Source organism: Macrotis lagotis, chromosome 1 (assembly GCF_037893015.1).
Source record: "Macrotis lagotis isolate mMagLag1 chromosome 1, bilby.v1.9.chrom.fasta, whole genome shotgun sequence".
Taxonomy (NCBI): Eukaryota; Metazoa; Chordata; class Mammalia; order Peramelemorphia; family Peramelidae; genus Macrotis; species Macrotis lagotis.
Window position 1 is genome coordinate 760,025,766 of NC_133658.1, and position 17,889 is coordinate 760,043,654.

Below are 17,889 nucleotides of genomic sequence, written 5' to 3' on the forward strand. Positions count from 1 at the left end.
AAATGGGCTATTAGTCAAGCAATTCACATTTGGATCACAAGTGGAATAAATTTCAAAGAGCAGATGAAATCACAAAATAGCAGCTCTGTCCTTAAAGATAAATATATGAAATTGAATTGGGGGAAAATAAGCCCAGAGCAATTCTACATAAAATCTTTCCATTTAAAGTTGATGCAGACATTTTCTTCAACAATGCCATGGCACCAAAAATAAATTAAACACACTAGACTTAGGATACTTGAAAACTAATAATGCCTAGGTTTTTCCCATGGTAAATTACATAGTCATAGACTCAGTTTCAGCAAATATCTGACTTTTTAAGCAGTTTGAGGCCTCAAAGAGGCATCTAATAGGGAAAATCAACCCTTTCTTGACATTGTCATTTTGCCCTAGCCTGAAAAGGAGTCTGCCTACCTAATTTGGGTTCTTGAGGTTTCTTGGGAATGATGATGTTGGTTGACTCACAAAAAAATTCTGCAAGATGGGTGGGAAAGTTAATGTCCTTTAGGATATAGTGTTCTTCATTCCTTCTATGTGATAGTCCCTATGTAATTCTTTTTATAGAAAAAAAAAGTCAGGAGTCACAAGACCTGATATATAGAGCCTAATACAACTTGTATCATTAAGTCTGGCTGCTTATGACCCATATTGACTACTGAGCTTTAAATGTGTTCTGTTTAATATACACTTTAAATCAACAAAATATACAATAAGAAGTCATCTGTATAACAAACCTATAGGCTGTTTATTGTCCTTAATCAGAGAACTAAAATTATTTCACTGGATCACATTCAGTGTGCTGATCATGGCTGATTCGACCAATACAGATTTAGAAGGCGCTATCTCAGATATTACAATGGTGATCTGTAGATCTTCAGTTTGTTAAGTAGCCTATATTAATACCTCTTCTCTCTTCTACTTCTCCTTTGGAGGCTTTCAAATACTAATCTACCTCTGGAAAAGTTTACATCAAGGTGTACATCATCTAAATGTACATCCATGGAAAGCTGTATTGCCAAAGCAAGTTAACTTTTCCACAACATTCACAATTTCTCCATTTGATGTAAGCAATAATTCTATATATGAATGTTGTATTGCTGACTGGTGGAGAGCCTCTCTTTCCTTGGTGTTTAAATTGTTGAGTTAAAATTACTGTATATGGGAGAGAATTGATTCATACTCTTTTGTAGCAAAGTATCAGCTACTTCGCTGATACATAATTTAACTGCTAATGAAAAGTCACACACCAGCTTTCCCTCTTTAGTCTTGATTTGTAACCTTTTCAAGTAAAATAATTTATTATCAGTGTGAAAGCTTGTGTTTTTTCTTCATTGAAGGCATATGAAAACATCACTGAAAACATTATGCTAAAAAACACAGGAGCAAGCCCATAGCCTTGTTTCAGTTCTTTGTTTGACTATGAAAGCACAAGAGAATTGTCTATTATACAGATTCTGGGCAAACATGCTTTTAAGAACCATTTGTCTCTCAGGTCTAAGGATTTAGTGTTTTCCATAATTGTCTGCAATTTCCACATACCAATGGTAATTATAATCATCTTTTTAAAAAGTTTTTGTACCCCCCTCTGCTTTTCTCCTCTGAATCCTGTGGAACCAGCCCCATCCAGAAATTCAATATGTCGATTTTGAAGATCATTGCAAGAAAGAGCTTTGACTCTCGTGGAAACCCCACCATTGAAGTTGATTTCTACACTTCAAAAGGTCTCTTCAGAGCTGCTGTGCCCAGTGGGGCTTCTACTGGCATCTATGAAGCCCTGGAGCTCCAAGACAATGATAAGACCCGCTATATGGGGAAAGGTGTCTCAAAAGCGGTTGAGCACATCAATAAAACTATTGCCCTGACCCTGATTAGCAAGAAACTGAATGTTGTGGAGCAGGAGAAGATTGACAAATTGATGACAGAGATGGATGGTTCTGAGAATAAATCTAAATTTCGAGCAAATGCCATATTGGGAGTGTCTGGCTGTTTGTAAGGCTGGGGCTGCAGAGAAAGGTGTCTCCTTGTTCTGCCATATTGCTGATCTTGCAGTCAATGAAGAAATCATCCTGCCAGTTCCAGCCTTCAATGTGATCAATGGTGGCTCCCTTGCTGGTAACAAGCTAGCAATGCAAGAGTTCATGATCCTCTCTGTTGGAGCATCAAACTTCAAGGAGGCCATGAGCATTGGAGCTGAGGTCTACCACAACCTGAAGAATGTGATTAAGAAGAAATATGGACAGGATGCCACTAATGTAGGAGATGAAGGTGGCTTTGCTCCTAACATCCTGGAGAATAAAGAAGGTCTGGAGCTGCTGAAGGAAGTGATTGACAAGGCTGCCTATACTGACAAGCTTGTAATTGGCATGAATGTTGCTGCCTCTGAATTCTTCCAGTCTGGGAAATATGACTTGGACTTCAAGTCTCCTGATGATCCCAACAGATACATCTGACATGCCGAGCTTGGGGACCTTTACAAGAGCTTCATTCAGAACTATCCAGCGGTGTCTATTGAAGATCCCTTTGACCAGGATGATTGGGAAGCTTGAAAGAATTTTACTGAAACTGCAGGCATCCAGGTTGTAGGGGATGATTTCAGTGACCAATCCCAAGTGCATTGAAAAGGCTGTGAATGAGAAAGCTTGCAATTGCCTCCTGCTCAAAGTGAACCAGATTGGCTCCATGACCGAATCTCTCCAGGCGTGCAAGCTGGCCCAGTCCAATGGGTAGGGAGTAATGATTTCCCATTGTTCTGGAGAGACTGAAGATACCTTCATTGCAGACCTGGTGGTGGGTCTCTGCACTGGGCAGATTAAGACTGGGGCTCCAATCTGAGCATTTGGCCAAGTATAACCAAATTCGCAGAATTGAGGAAGAACTGGGAAGCAAGGTTAAATTTGCTGGAAGGAACTTCAGAAACCCTTGGGCCAAGTAAGCTCCATGACCATGAAGCCTCAGAGCTAGTAGGTGACAGTCACCTCAGTAGAAGTGCTCCAAAGAATGGGCAGCACCAAGTAGTAGACCAGTTTTTTGGGGGGATGGGGGCTCTGCTACATAACTCCACCCCTCTCTCTTCCACCTTTCTGTGTTCTCACTGCTTCTTCTAGTACCTGATCATTTGGTCCTTTTTTGGAAGACCTCATCTTGTGACTGGGTAGAATGATCTGTTCTCACCCCCCACCCCCAGTGTTGATGTGCAGTCATATACTTGTGATACAGCCCCCCAACAAGCCCACGGGCCAGATCCTTTAGTGGCGTCTATGTGCAGAATAAAAGTATTCGGTAATCCACTGGAAAAAAAAAGTTTTTTTACCATTTTTAAGCTTTCATTCTCAAAGTAGGATTTTGCCCTTTGGAATAAACAAGCAAGGATAGGTGAGAGGAAGCAGATGATTTTATGGCACTTTTTATAGACTTTCCTTATTTGAGGGTTCTTTAGGGAAGCCTGATGAATCCCATCACTGCTTAATTCCAAGTAAGAAGATGACCCTATGGTCTATGTTTGCATGCAGTTTCTTGTTTCATTTTTGCATATTACCCCAAGGCTTCAAGGTAGGTAAAAATGGTAAAATGGTATGGATGATAGCTTTTGACTAGTGTAGTCAGAATTATGCTAAATCATCAACCTCTGTCTCTCTCTTCTAGAGTCTTCAGAATCCAATGGCAAGTCAGAAGTTAGTAGATTGGTGATGGCTAAGGATAAAATGGATGACCTTGGTGTCTTTGATGTCTAACCAGACTTTGAGCTCTTGATGCTTCCTACTTCACCCTGTTGGAACAAATTATTAATGTCAGCCTATTCCACTGGGGAAGCCTTCACATTCCATTTGGGGTAGCCACTCTACTAATTGGGTCTGAGAACCATCAGTTATATTGAGCCTTGTTTAGCCCTTCTTCCAAGTTGATTTACTGTTTATGCTGTAGTTCTTGGAATCATAGCTTCTTGGAGGTGGTAGATATACTTATATGCACAAGGTAGACAAGAAGTCCTTTAAACGTCTTGGCAGCCCTTACATGAGATGTGTTACTTTTCCCTATGTGCCCCAGGAATTCAGAAGTTAGTTGTGCAGAATATGAAGATTATGAATTGTGAATATGAATAGAACCTGCTTTTTAAATCGGAGCCCTCAGAAGCATACATCTAGGTAAATATCAGTGTGATGAAAGAAATAGCAAATGATATCAATTGCCCTGATAGTAGATCATTTTACCAGATATAATGAAATTAAATTAAGAAAATTACTTGAGAATCAGACATCTATTGCTAGTAGCCATAATGTAGAATTATTTCAACACAATTGTCTCAATGAGGCATGAATTAAGAAATGAATTAATTGTTATAAGCTTTTAATATTTTATGATAATCTAAACAGATTTGTTCAATTCATGGTGTGTGGGCACATATGACTCTCAAACTCCCTTCAAGCATCCTGTCTTGTGTTACTGGAAAATGAAGGAACAAGTCTGCACATGCACCAGTCTTGCAACATCACAGACAAGTTTAATGCTTAATTAACACAGCTCTTGACAAGTTTTCGTGGGGCAATGCTAAAAGGTTGGCACCCATGCTTTTGCAAGTTCACCTTCTTTTCTTGTTAAGAGAAAGGATGAAATTAATTAGGAAAAGTGGAAAAAAATGACATGCCTCAATCATTGAGTGGATTCTGTCCTTGACTCTTGGGACACTGTGAGGAAGCCATGAGTAGGAGAAAAAACAAGATTTTGAGCAGTATACTTCCTTCAAATAGGTTCATTAAGCATTGGACTTAAAGTGAGGAAGACTCATCTTTTTGAGTTCAAATCTGATCTCAGACACTTACTAATTGTTTGACCCTTTGTAACATGTTTAACTCTATTTGCTACAATTTCTTCATCAGAAAGGACCTGGAGAAGGAAAATGGAAAAGAAGTATAGAATCTTTTGGGAAGAAAACCCAAAATGGGGCTCACAAAGAGTCAGACATGACTGAAATAACTAGACAAGCTACAAAGATAGCATAGGAATCATAAAAATGCAAAGTTTAAAGTGAACTTAGAAGTTATTTAGTTCAACTGATCTGGGAACTAAAAAGACCCTCATTGATAACATCTGATCAATGATCATTTTGTCTTTACATGAAGAGTTCCAGTGAGTGGAATCCTACTCTCTCCTAAGGCACTATAGTTTCCTTTGTGGATAAATCTAATAAATAGAAATATTTTGCTTACATTAAACCACATTTTAAAAAATTGAAACTAATCATAGCTTTGATTTTTGCCTTCTGGATAGAGCAGAATAGAAGACTAATTTTTCTTTCATGCAACTCAAAGACAACTATTTTATATCTCCTCTAATTCTCCCCAAATCTAAGCTAAAATTCCTCAGTGTTTTCAGCCCATCTTATTAGAAATGATCTTTCTCCAGTCTGATTTTCTTCCACTAATATGTTTTAATTTATTAATAATATCATTAAAAGTGTGGCAACCAGAAATGAAGAGACTTCATATTGCCCAGAAATTAGGTAATCTGACCATGACAAAGTTGTTGAAACTCAAAAAGGTGAAGTAATTTACTTGTTCAATGTTACAACTAGCTCCAAATTACATTTTTTAAAAAGTAAGAATAACTGAGTTTTGGCCAAGATGACTGCCCGAAGAGAATCGGGTAGCCTGTCCAATTCCCATACACTTACTCCAGTGAAAAAAAAATAAAACAACAATCAAAAAACTTACAAATATTACAAGTTTAAATAATGCTTAGGAAATCCGAAGACAAATGAAACTTAGCATTCTAAACCTTGAAAATTAATATCTATCTGTATCACAGATATACCACAAATCAGGGAAATCAGATTAGGAATCTGTGGTGTCTCAGAATGAAACTCAGTAGAGCTGGCCAGCTCACCTAACAGCAAAACAGGCAGCCACACCATGACACTGGCCAAATTTAGGGGGAAAGTCTATAAAAGGTGATAAAATATTAGAGACCAACCACTATAAGGAATTATTATATACCTAACAGAAAGGAAAATTGATTTTCTTAAAACTACATAAAAGCCTAAAAGAAATGATAAAAAATAAAAAGCAAAGCAAAATATATAGAAAAAAGAAATGGAAAGAGAACTTGGAATAAAGAAAGTTATCATTGCATAAATATTGGACTTCCTGAAAGTTAGACTAGGCCAAAAAAAGTATAAAATTCAATAAGATAATAAGAAATGTCAGAGGAAAAATAAAAAGTTGGAGAAATAGTTGAAAATGAAATGTATCTGTTATCAAAAATAACTGATCTTAAAGAATTAAGGGGAAAGAAACATTAAAGCATTATCAAACTCTCTGAATATCATGATTTAAAAAAATGTTCCGGTTTCTATAAGAAATTATAACAGAAACTACTCATATTTATCAAAATGTGAAAAAACAGTGAAAGTAAAAATCATAAAAAAGTAAAAATAACCTAAAAGAAACTCCAAAAGGACAAGTCTTAGGAATGACACAATCTAAATTTAGAGATACAGAGTATAAGGAAGAAATATTGCAAGAAACAAGAAAATAATTTGTGCTGAGGAATGACAATCAGGATCACACAAGAATGGGCAGTTTCTAATATAAATGAGAGATCTTAGAACAGAATATTAAAAAATGAAAAGATATATCAAACAAGCCAACATGCTTGCAAAACTGAGTATAATCTTTCAGGACTCCTCATCCCTTCAGGTCTGCACCTCTATGGCAATAACATGCTGATGGTTCTGCCAGTTTCAAGTCTCTCCACTTTCCAATTCATTCCCCATTCAACTGCTACTGTTTCCATAAACCAAAATTATAACACATAACTACTCCTTAGTCAATAATTTCTTCTAGCTCATTCTCTCCTCCAAGATTAAATACAAAATCCTCTACTTGGAGCTCAAAGTCCTTTTCAATCTAGTATTCCCTTACTTTTCTAATCTTTTGACAATTTACTTCTTAGCATGTATTCTTAATTTAGTGATACTAGCTTTCTTCCTGTTACAAGACCAAGAACATTCACTTCTCAACTCCAAGCAATTTCTTTGATTCAGTCAAGAATGCTCTTCCTCTTCATCTCTATCTGTTAGATTCCTTGACTTTCTTAAAGTATAGTTGGTACAAACTATAACCTTAATTTTCTAACTCACCCTACACAACTATAAGCCATGAAATTCTAAAGAAGCCCTTCACAACCCTGTTAATTCTCATGCCTTCTCTTCCTTAATTTTCTAACTCACCCTATTTGGAAGTATTTGATTATCTTTCTCTCCCATTAGGTTGTTAGCTCTTTAAAGATGGGATCTGGCTTTTGACCCTTTTTTATACTTATGTAAATTTGAGACAGAAAAGTAAGTATGAAGCTACATTTACTTGAGCAATTGGAAAGGACTTGTTTAATGATGATAAATTAACATTCTGATGGAGGTGAAGAAGCAGGTATCCCTTTTCAGAACCTTTTTGATCCTTTTTAGGAGGATATTAAAGGAGTTAATTTAGAATAAAAGATCATACAAAAGTGGATTATTTCTGTTACAAAGATCTTAAAAAGGGAAAGTGAAAGAATGGTTAAAGGAAGAATATTCTGGTGTAGAAAACTGAAAGAAGGAATGAAACTTAGCTACTTTAATTGGGTCCCTGAAGAGCATCTAGGTGGTTCAGAAAAAAAAAATGTGCTAACATTGGAGTCAGGAGGACCTGAGTTCAAATTTGACCTCAGGCACTTGACACTAACTATGAAACCCTGAGGAAATCACTTAACCTCATTGTTTCAACAAAAAAAAATCATAAAATAAAAAATGAATTTATGAAAAGTATAAAGAGAAGGAGAAACATCAACTTGATGATTAACATTTTATAAGAGGGTATTAGATGGCATAATAGATAAAGTGTTGGGTTTGGAGTCAGGAAGACTCACCTTCCTGAGTTCAAATCTGGCTTTTAGATACTAGCTGTGTGACCTTTACCACACACAGTTTATGGTAGAAATGTAAAAAATAGAGGAAAACTGGGTGGGAAAGAAAAAAAGTAGTAGTTTCTAAGAGCAAGAGTAGTACTAGTATAGATAACCATAAGCAAAAAAAGATATTTGATACAGAAGTTAAAACAAAGAAAAAGAAAAGGAGAAATTAAAAATGTACCCTACAATTACAATTAGGGGATGACTAAGCAAATTTTTCAAAGTAAATATAATTACCAGTTAATTAGTTAAATTTGCTAGTTAGTTATAATTATTAATTAAATGATAACAAAAGAGGTAATTTCAGAGAAATGATTGCAGAATGGAGTGAACATATTGAGGAGAATAATTTATATAGTAACAATAACATTGTAAAGAATAACAACTTTTGAAAGACTTAAAAACAGATCAAAGCAATAAACAACAGTGTCTCCAGAGGACTTATGATGAATGACAGTACTCATTTCCTGACAGAGGTCATGAACATTTGTTAAACACTTGCTATGTGAAAGCCAATATACAAATTCCTAGGAATACAAATACAAATTAAAAAAGTATCCCTGGTCTCAGGTAGCCTACTATCTCATGGGAGAAGGCAAGATAGAAAAGAAAGTTGAAAAGCAAGGGGTGATGTGAGGCATGATGGAGGAGTACAAAGAAGTCCAACAGTGAGTACAGCAGGCAGGAAATTAGGGAACTGCATCTATCATGTCAATGTGTGGAAGCAGATATAATTTTAGATGTGAGGGTTATATGGATTTGTATTGCTAAACTGTTTGTTGCAAGATAAATATGGGAGCAAGTTGATGATGTTAAAAAGAAGAAAAGGAGAATCATTAGAACATTTAAAAATTCACAGAGAATAGCAGAAGGTATTTCAAAATAAAGAATATACAAACGTGTCTTGAGGGTATTAGATGGCATAATAGATAAAGTGTTGGGTTTGGAGTCAGGAATATTCACCTTCCTGAGTTCAAATCTGGCTTTTAGATCCTAGCTGTGTGACCTTTACACATCACTTAACCCTGTTGACCTCAGTTTCATTACCTGTAAAAGCGAACTGGAGAAAGAAATGGCAAATCATTTCAGGAAATCTACCAAAAAATCCCAAATCAAGTTATGGGGAATTGAGTATGACTGAAAAGTTGATTGAAAAAAAAATGACTTGGACATAGTAGACTGATTGATAAATGTCTATGGAATTGGACTGAATTATCTTTCTCCCCCCCCCCCCCCACTCAGACACTTACTTTTTCCTTTTCTGTCTTATAAAGATTTTGTTTAACTGTTTCCACAAAAAATAAATTAAAAGAACAGATAATAAGAAAGACAATGATATTCCCTTTTATCCTGCAAGAAGTAATGTATTAGTAAGTAACTCCAATTTCACACACTGTTAGCTTGTGTTACCTCATTGTCTACAAAGAGATAAAAAAATGAACAAAGAAATAAATGGACTCTTGTTATTGCCCAGTAGATGATGACACATTTAAATAGCCTATCCATTTCTAATAACCATTCTAGAAAGTATGTAGTGTATCTTAGTACCTCTCATGAGAAATTCAATGACTACTCTGTACAATATTCAGAGACACAAACTCACTCTTGGGAAAACTTTAAAGTGGGCAAAGTATTCAGTCCCCTCAGTCTATATTTTTTGTACCCATTTTTGAATTCTGCTTTTATTCCTCCCTAAACTTTTCTCCAAATCTGGCATTGCTCACTTCATCAAAATGTCATTTAAAAATATTATGTCAGTCACTAACACCTAATTGTGAATTTAATCTGCTCCTGGGATATGTGCATTTTAGGCATATTTTCTCATGGATTTGAAGACTATCCCTTTTAGTCTTTCATAAATTTCATCATGTATTCAACCACTTATTCTGCTGAGGTATAAGGAAGGCTCTCATTGAGCTTTCAGGTTTAAAAAATGATTCTACAAATATAGCTTTATGTTGGGACTGTAAAATCTCAGGGACTGTAAAATTTCAGGTGTTTGACTGAAATTTATAACTTGAGAACAATCTTGCCTTGGAAAGGGAATATGAAAAAGATGAAAGGCAGGAGACAGCGTAGAAGAATTTTCTTATGAATACTCTGTTTACACCTCACCTATCATATTCACATATATTTTTGTTACAGCCAGTAACTGACAGCATTTAAAATGAAAAAAAATTCTTTTAGAGAGCAAATCATTTAACTATCTCTTTCAACAATTTTTTTAGAAGCAGAAATAGAAAATAGTATCATTTCCTGTTATCTGAGGATAAATATATTATATCTTTCTTAATACCTTCTGTTACTTACACTAGATTTTCCTGTCGAGACAGTGCTCATGGGATAAAATATACACTATGATACCACTATCAGAACCCTTTAAATTTAAAAAGAACAGGGGAGGAAATTTAGACTTAACAGTATATCGTAACCTGACATTTTCAAAGAGTAGAAAAAGATTTCTTGTTATTGCAAAGACTATTACTTAGGTAGAAAATGATGTACTCATTTTCTGGTTGTTCCTTTTTCTTGTCACTTCTTGTTTAATGTAAGAAATGGTGGGGGTAAAGAAAGGAACTATAAAATTGATCATCAAAAGTCCCCAAATAAATGGACAAGCTATAACTACAACTCTGTGCTGCTGCCATAACTAGAGTCATCACTGTAAAATTCTAAAGAGTATTTTAGGCATCAACTTTCCTGACTCTCCACCAAGAGTGATGAAAACACAGCCTAAGTAGCAGTCACGATTATTCAGTTGGAGTAATCGAAAACATTTATTATAGCAACTAATCTTGGTAAAACATTTCAAAGGTGAAAAATGACTATACCCCTTGTTTTTTGCATTTGAGTTGTTATGCTTATAATTGAGTACCTAGGATTCTAAAGGGACTGAAATTATTATACAAATTACTTATTTGAATAGTGATCATTTATCCTCCATTGAAATGAAATAACTTTGGGGCTAGCAAACCCGTTGGATGCCATCTGTCAGAACTATGTCATTGCAATTTGTAAAAAAAAAAAAGACAGTGAGCAATGTTTTTTTGCACTGGTATTATAGGATTCAGTTATTGTTATTTTAAAATGTCCTCAGAGTAATGTTTAAACTTATCACTCTTAACAAATTTATTGGTCACACAAAGGAGCCAGCATTCATCTGAAACCACCAAGAAAAATATACCATAATTCTCCCTCAAAGTGTTAATTTTTTGAGCTTAAATAATTTTAATAAACTTGAATTTACTTAAGGCATGGAATTTTGTACTTGGACCAGTCTTATGTAATAATGATGGTGCCCTTATAGCATTTTATAGTTTACAAAAGGTTTTGCATAAATTATCTCACATGAGACTCACAGGTCACTAAGGATTATTATTCCCATTTTACACATGAAAAAAAATGAGAATTAGACAATTTTAATGGCTTATTCATGATTACAGGGTAGATAAACAATGATGGACTATGCAAGCAGTGCTTAAGAATTCTAAACTTGGCTTGACCAGATCTGAGTTCAAATTCTGATTCTTCCACTGAATTAATGACACAGATGAATTTGAACAATTTATTTAACCCTTCTAGGGCTTAACTTCTTCATCAGTAGAATAAGAAAATTGGTCATGCCCCTAAAATCCCTTTCAGTTCTTATTCTGTCTTTCTATACTAGTTTCCTAATAGATCAGAGACAGGATTTGAATCCAGTTGTTCCTAATTCTAAGTTGTTCTCTCTTATCTTTTACACCCAAACATCTAACTTTAGCATTTTACAGATAAATAGATTGGTTCACAGAAAGATAAAATGATGATTCTTCATATCATACAACAAGTTAATTATAAAACATGTTACATAATATTAGTCCTAACTCCCAAATTAGATTAAAGCTCTTCCTACTTTATTGATTATTTCTCACTAAACTAAAAATTGAACCCAGACCTTCCATGTAGCAGTGATTAATTTTACCACTAAAATGTCAAGACACATCTTGTAGATAGCATCAGGTTACTTTTAATCATAGTACAAATGATGTTTCATTTATTTTCTATTTGTTTTTTGAGGCACATAAAATTCTGACAATAATATAATGCTCAAGGCTATGGGGTACCTACCCTTAGTTGGTATGATTTTAAATAAGTATATTTAAATTTAAAATTTTAAGTATTTAAATTTAAAATTATTATTTATAAGAGCAATATTAATTCTTTCTGGCTGCTAAGGAAAATACTATAATTAGAAAAACAGTAGGTTCTCATATATTTTGAATGACATTGAGGTTTATCTTCAAGTTACTACTCAGATTATATCAAGTCTCTTAAGGACATAGATGTTTCCTTCAATATGAACTGAGTATCTAATTATTGAGTTAATCTGAAGTCTCTCATGAATTATGTGGTAGACATGAACATTTGACTCATCAATAACAATTGTAAGTGGCAAGCAATAAAGCCTAGAGAATATAGGTATATTCTTCAAATACCTTTTGCCATTGTAATTAGTAGAGGAGAGCCATTGATTAGCAATCCAATTTGTGTTATGTTCTAGTTATGTTTATAATTATTCAAAAAAGCCTGACTATTTTTTTAATAAGTAGAAGCAAATAACTTAGTTAATAAATTTAAATGTATCTGAAATTCTATCTCAATTCTATAATTGGGAAGGGCAAGTTCTAGAATAAGAGCACTAGAAGATTAAAAACAAAATATATACATATATATATATATATATATATGCATATATATGTATTAGAATTAAGGGGTAATCAGCCTGTTGCTACATTCCAAATTATTTACAATTCAGAAAAAGTATAATTTTGCTAATTGAAGGGGGTTAAAGAATGACTCAATCTAGTTCAGGAGTTTGGTTTAAAATCAGAAGGGAAAGAAAACTGTACAGATAAATCTTGGTCAGAGTAGTTCACACTTTAAGAAATATCAGTTGTATAATTCAACCCAAACCTGACCATGACTTCTTTTTGTAGCATTCTCAATAAGGGATCAGCTGACTTTGTACCAGTTCATATTTTTCATCAAAGAATTCAATGATACCTTGGTGAGATTATCAGGACTGTAGGGGGAAATTTGCCTTAGATATCTGAGCCAAATGAATGCCTGTGATGTATATGTCTGTTTCATATTTGGTCATGATACTTTGCATGGATGGCAGGATACTGCCTTGGTACAGCATTGAATGTTGGATTTATGTAACTTGAAACAATCAAAAAAAGTCTGTAACAAAGGTTTTTCTTAGAGCCATTTGAATCAGTGACTCATTCAATGTCTTATACATAGTATTTATTTTAAAAATATCACATTGTTTTGAATCAGATTTTGTGAAATAAAGTTTTTATTCTGTGTAACCTCAATTGGAGCCCTAAAACATATTGTTTCTCTTCATTAGAGTATGCTGATTCACCCTGGACCTGTAAAATGACAGTAAAGTGATAAGGCTAATAATACCAGTAATACTTACTTCCTCAGTCTACTTTGAGTGACAATTGATATGTTGTATTTATATGATATTTTGCAGATGGGCCTACCTATATAAGTCAAATACTTCTTATGGCATGGATAGACTTCATGAGAAAATGAGAATGGATATGGTTGATCATCAGATACTAAATTATTAGAAACAATTAAAATTATAATAAGTAATGATTTAGAAATTTACATTCCTGGAGAAGGATCATAAGAATTATAGAATTTTAGATTTAAATGAAGTCTTTGAGGCTATTTAGATTTATACTCTAGATCATGGGTGTACATCATTTTAACTCTCTGGGCTGCATCACCTAACAAAAACTTGTTAAGGGCTGCATATAAAATTTAACATTTATTTATGACTACTACTACGTAACCTATATTTATAATGGATATAATCCTAAAATGAAATAATGCTGCATGAAATGAACTGAGGACCTGTAGTCCTAGAATTGGACACACCCACAAGATGTTGCACAAATATCTTATCCTACAATTCTGACTGTATCTCCTTAAATACATTGAATCACAAGTAACATACTAATTGTTAAGCTAAATTATTCTGTTTTCAGACAAATCTAGTTTTTATAAAGTTATTTCTCAGGAGATGAACCCAATACTGGCTCTCTATAATTTTCTCAGATTGGACCTCTGGAGTCAATGGAATAAATTTAATTCCTTTACTAAATGTTCTTCTTTTGGTTCATACTTGGGATTTCCTAGTGGTGGGGTAACCTCAATATTGATACTTCCTCCTTTAGTGCAGATCTGCAAGTCTTCTGCAGTTTAGTCTTGGAGAGATCCCCTGTTCCATGAAGGGTTTAATAATTGATCAAGGTTCATACATCTAGTATGTACCAGAGGCAAAGCATAAACCCAGGTCTCCCTAATTTCATTGTTAGTAAGTCTTAACTCCCATGAGTTTCATGCTCTGCCTCTGATACATGAAATTTAAAATATGTGAAAGTAGCTGTCATAGCTGAACCTTCTGGTCTTTTATTGTCTTAGAAAATTCTAAGATCCTTCCATTATTCCTCATTTGCCATCTCATTTAGTGTATTGTCACCCTTGCTATTTACTATATTCAAGATGTGGTTCATTTTATCAGTGTACCTCTCAATAATACCATATGCTATTTACTCTAAGTAGATGATACTTTAGAAAATGATATTCTACATGCTCTACAAGGCAAAGTACCTCAGCTCATGGAGAATCTTAATCTAATCAAAGGTGTATTTACATTGAATTTATGTTATCTAAAACAAATAACAAAAAAGACTCATGAGAAAAATATTCTTATAGTCATTTTAATCGCTTTCCCATAGTCAGTCAATAAACATATATTAAACCTCTCTTATATGATAAGCAGTGTGATAAACTGTTGAGGAACAAATAAAGGAAAAATACAGTTTTTGATATCAAGGAACTCAGTTTAATAGGCAAGAAAATATGCAAGCAAGTTATACATAATCTAAATTAGAGGAAATCAGCAGAAAGACTTCTAGTAGAATGTTAGATTTTTGTTCAGACTTAAAGGAATTTTGGAAATATAAGGCAGCAATGAAGATGAAGAAAATTCCAGAAATGAAGGATGGACTGAAAATATTAGGAGATATGAAATGTCTTATTTAAGAAATATCAAGGAGGTCATCGTCACTAGATCACAGAAAAAGCAGACTGGCAAGATGAGAGGATGCCACAGCAAAGCTTGAAAGGTAAAACAAGAGATTTTATATTTGTACTAGAGATATTATGGAACCCTTGAACTTTATTGGGTACAGGATAAGGGTAATAATATAACATTTATATCTAAGCTATAGGAAAATAACTTAGACAACTAAATGAAAAATGGATTGTAATTGGGAAGACATGAATCAGTAATAAAAAAGTCATTAATTATAGAATAGGGATCCTAGAATATCACAGTGACTTGGATGAATAGATTTGTAGTGGAATATTTTGGGGATGTTACTGAAGAATAAAGAAGGTGATAATGTGAAATGTACTTACAGCTGAAAGAATCAGAATCATGAGATGGAAAAGGTACCTGGAATGGAAGTTTGTGAAGTACTAAGAAATAAGTCTAAGAAGTATTTCATTTATGGAGGAAGATCATTAAAGTGTTCAATGACTGCCTTATAAATGTGGAGACACTGACTCCCAAGCCCCGGGGAGACCAGACTCTCAGTAGCATATACAAATGAAGATATGACCTTCAGGGTGAGAGGGAGGTTGGTGTAGAAATCACAAACTGATTATAAAGAAAGAAAGTCAAATCATCAAAATTGTACAATCATGTTGAAATCATAGTAAAACAAAGAAAAATAAAAGGAATAATCAGAACACATAAGACATATGTTTATGTTAAAACAGAACATAAAATAAATAAATTAAAATTTAAAATTAAAATACTCTTAGTATTTTTGTTGTTCAGTCACATTAGTTGTGTCTATGAATCTATGAATAAGGTAATTACCATAGGAAAAAAAAAGCCCAAGTTCTCATGGATTGTTAGGAAAATCCAAACTTTAAAAGAAGAATGAATTTATTAATTAGAATATTTCCTAATACCTAAACCATGGAAAGATAAATCACATCTAAAAATCTATAGGACAAGATGATTAATGGATATTGACTCAAAAATTTTAAATAAAATTCTAACAAACATTTATATAAATTTATTCAAGAAGAAATTCATTATGATCAAGTGGATTTGTATTAGGGATGCAAGGATTATTCAACATTGGTAAAACAACAAAATGAATCATATTAAAAAAAAATAAAACATTCTATACCATATGATCAATTTAAATAGATTCAGAAAAGGCTTTGAGAAAATACATTTTTATTCCAAAGCCCTACAAAGTAAGACATAGAGAGAAATTTTATATTTATATTGAAAACATCTATTTAAAGCAAAAACAAGCATCATATGTGATGGGAGTAAACTAGAAACTTTTTCTAATAAATATGAATGAAAAATGGATGTCTACTCTGCTAAATTTGATACAGTTTTAGAATTACTAGCAATAGCAATAAGACAAAAGAATGAAATTAAAGAATAAAGATAAATGAAGAGAGATAACACTTTCCCTGATTGCAGATGATATAATGTCTTACCTGGAAATTCCAGGGAATTAGCAAAGATATTAATTGAGAAAATAGCTTCAGCAAAGTTGCAGGTTACAAAGTTAATCCCAAAATAAATAGCATTTCTATATAATAATAATTTAAACTTTTAATGCTATACCAATAAATTTAACAAGAGGATTCTTTACAGAACTTAATAATAATTAATAACTTAATTATATATATATGTATGTATACATTTACATATATGTATGAACACACACACATATATATTTGTATATACAGAGTTCATTTCATAAAAACATTTTAGAATATCAAAGAAAGTGATATTGAAAAACTAAGGACAGAAGGACAAAGTACTTCCAAATATATCACAGAAGCATTCATTAAAACTGTAATGTATTGGTTAAATGAATAGATAGATTAATAGAATAGATTAGACAAGGGAGATTAAACATCAGAGTTTAATAGCCAAGCATTTGATAAAGTAGAAAATATATATTACCTGGGTGGGGGACTCCCTATTTGGTGTAAACTGTGTGGGAAATTGGAAAGCAGTCTAGCAAAAATTAGCTTTATGCTAACATGTTGCATCACATTACACAATACATTCTAAAAGGAATTTTGAAAGATCATGCTGTAAAGATATTAGAAGAAAAACTACTATGTGTAGGAGGAATATTTTTTAACTTTTATTTGTTTATTTTTTCCAATTTTCTAAGCATTTTTGTCGAACATTTTCAACATTTATTTTTGTGATTTTTTTTTTCTTTTCATACTCTCCCTTTGTCCTTTATGTATTTGATACAGGTTATATATGCATGATCAAGTTACATATAATTTCTAAATTAGTCAAACTGTGAAGAAGAATCATAACAAAAGGGAAAAACCACAAGACAGAAAAATATTAAAGTATGCTTTGATCTGCATTCATATTCCATAGTTCTTTCTCTGGAAATGGATGGTATTTTCCATCACAAGACTTTTTGAATTTTCTGAGATCATTGTACTACTGAATGGAACAAAGTCTATCATAGTTGATCAGAAAAATAATGTTTCTATTACTGTGTACAATGTTCTTTTGGTTCTGCTCATTCCACTCAACATCAGTTCATATAAATCTCTCCAGGTTTTTTTTTTGTTATCTGCTTGCTCATTTAAGAGGTATAATCTTAAAAAAGTTGAGAAAATTACAAAATATGAATAATTTTGATAACATGAAAGTGAAAAACTACTCCAGAGATAACATTAATGCATAAAGGAAAAGAAGGTAAATGGTTGAATGGGTGAAAAAGAATCTTTGTATCAAGTTTCTCTCATAAGGTTTTTATATCTATATAAATAACTAATAAACATAAATGACTAATATGTTCCAATAGA

At 33.2% G+C, this 17,889-nt stretch overlaps 1 pseudogene; it reads left to right on the forward strand.

The window, feature by feature from the left end:
• The first annotated feature begins 1,636 nt into the window (after window positions 1-1,636).
• On the forward strand, window positions 1,637-2,932 carry LOC141506698 (alpha-enolase pseudogene; annotated as a pseudogene).
• Window positions 2,933-17,889: the final 14,957 nt, after the last annotated feature.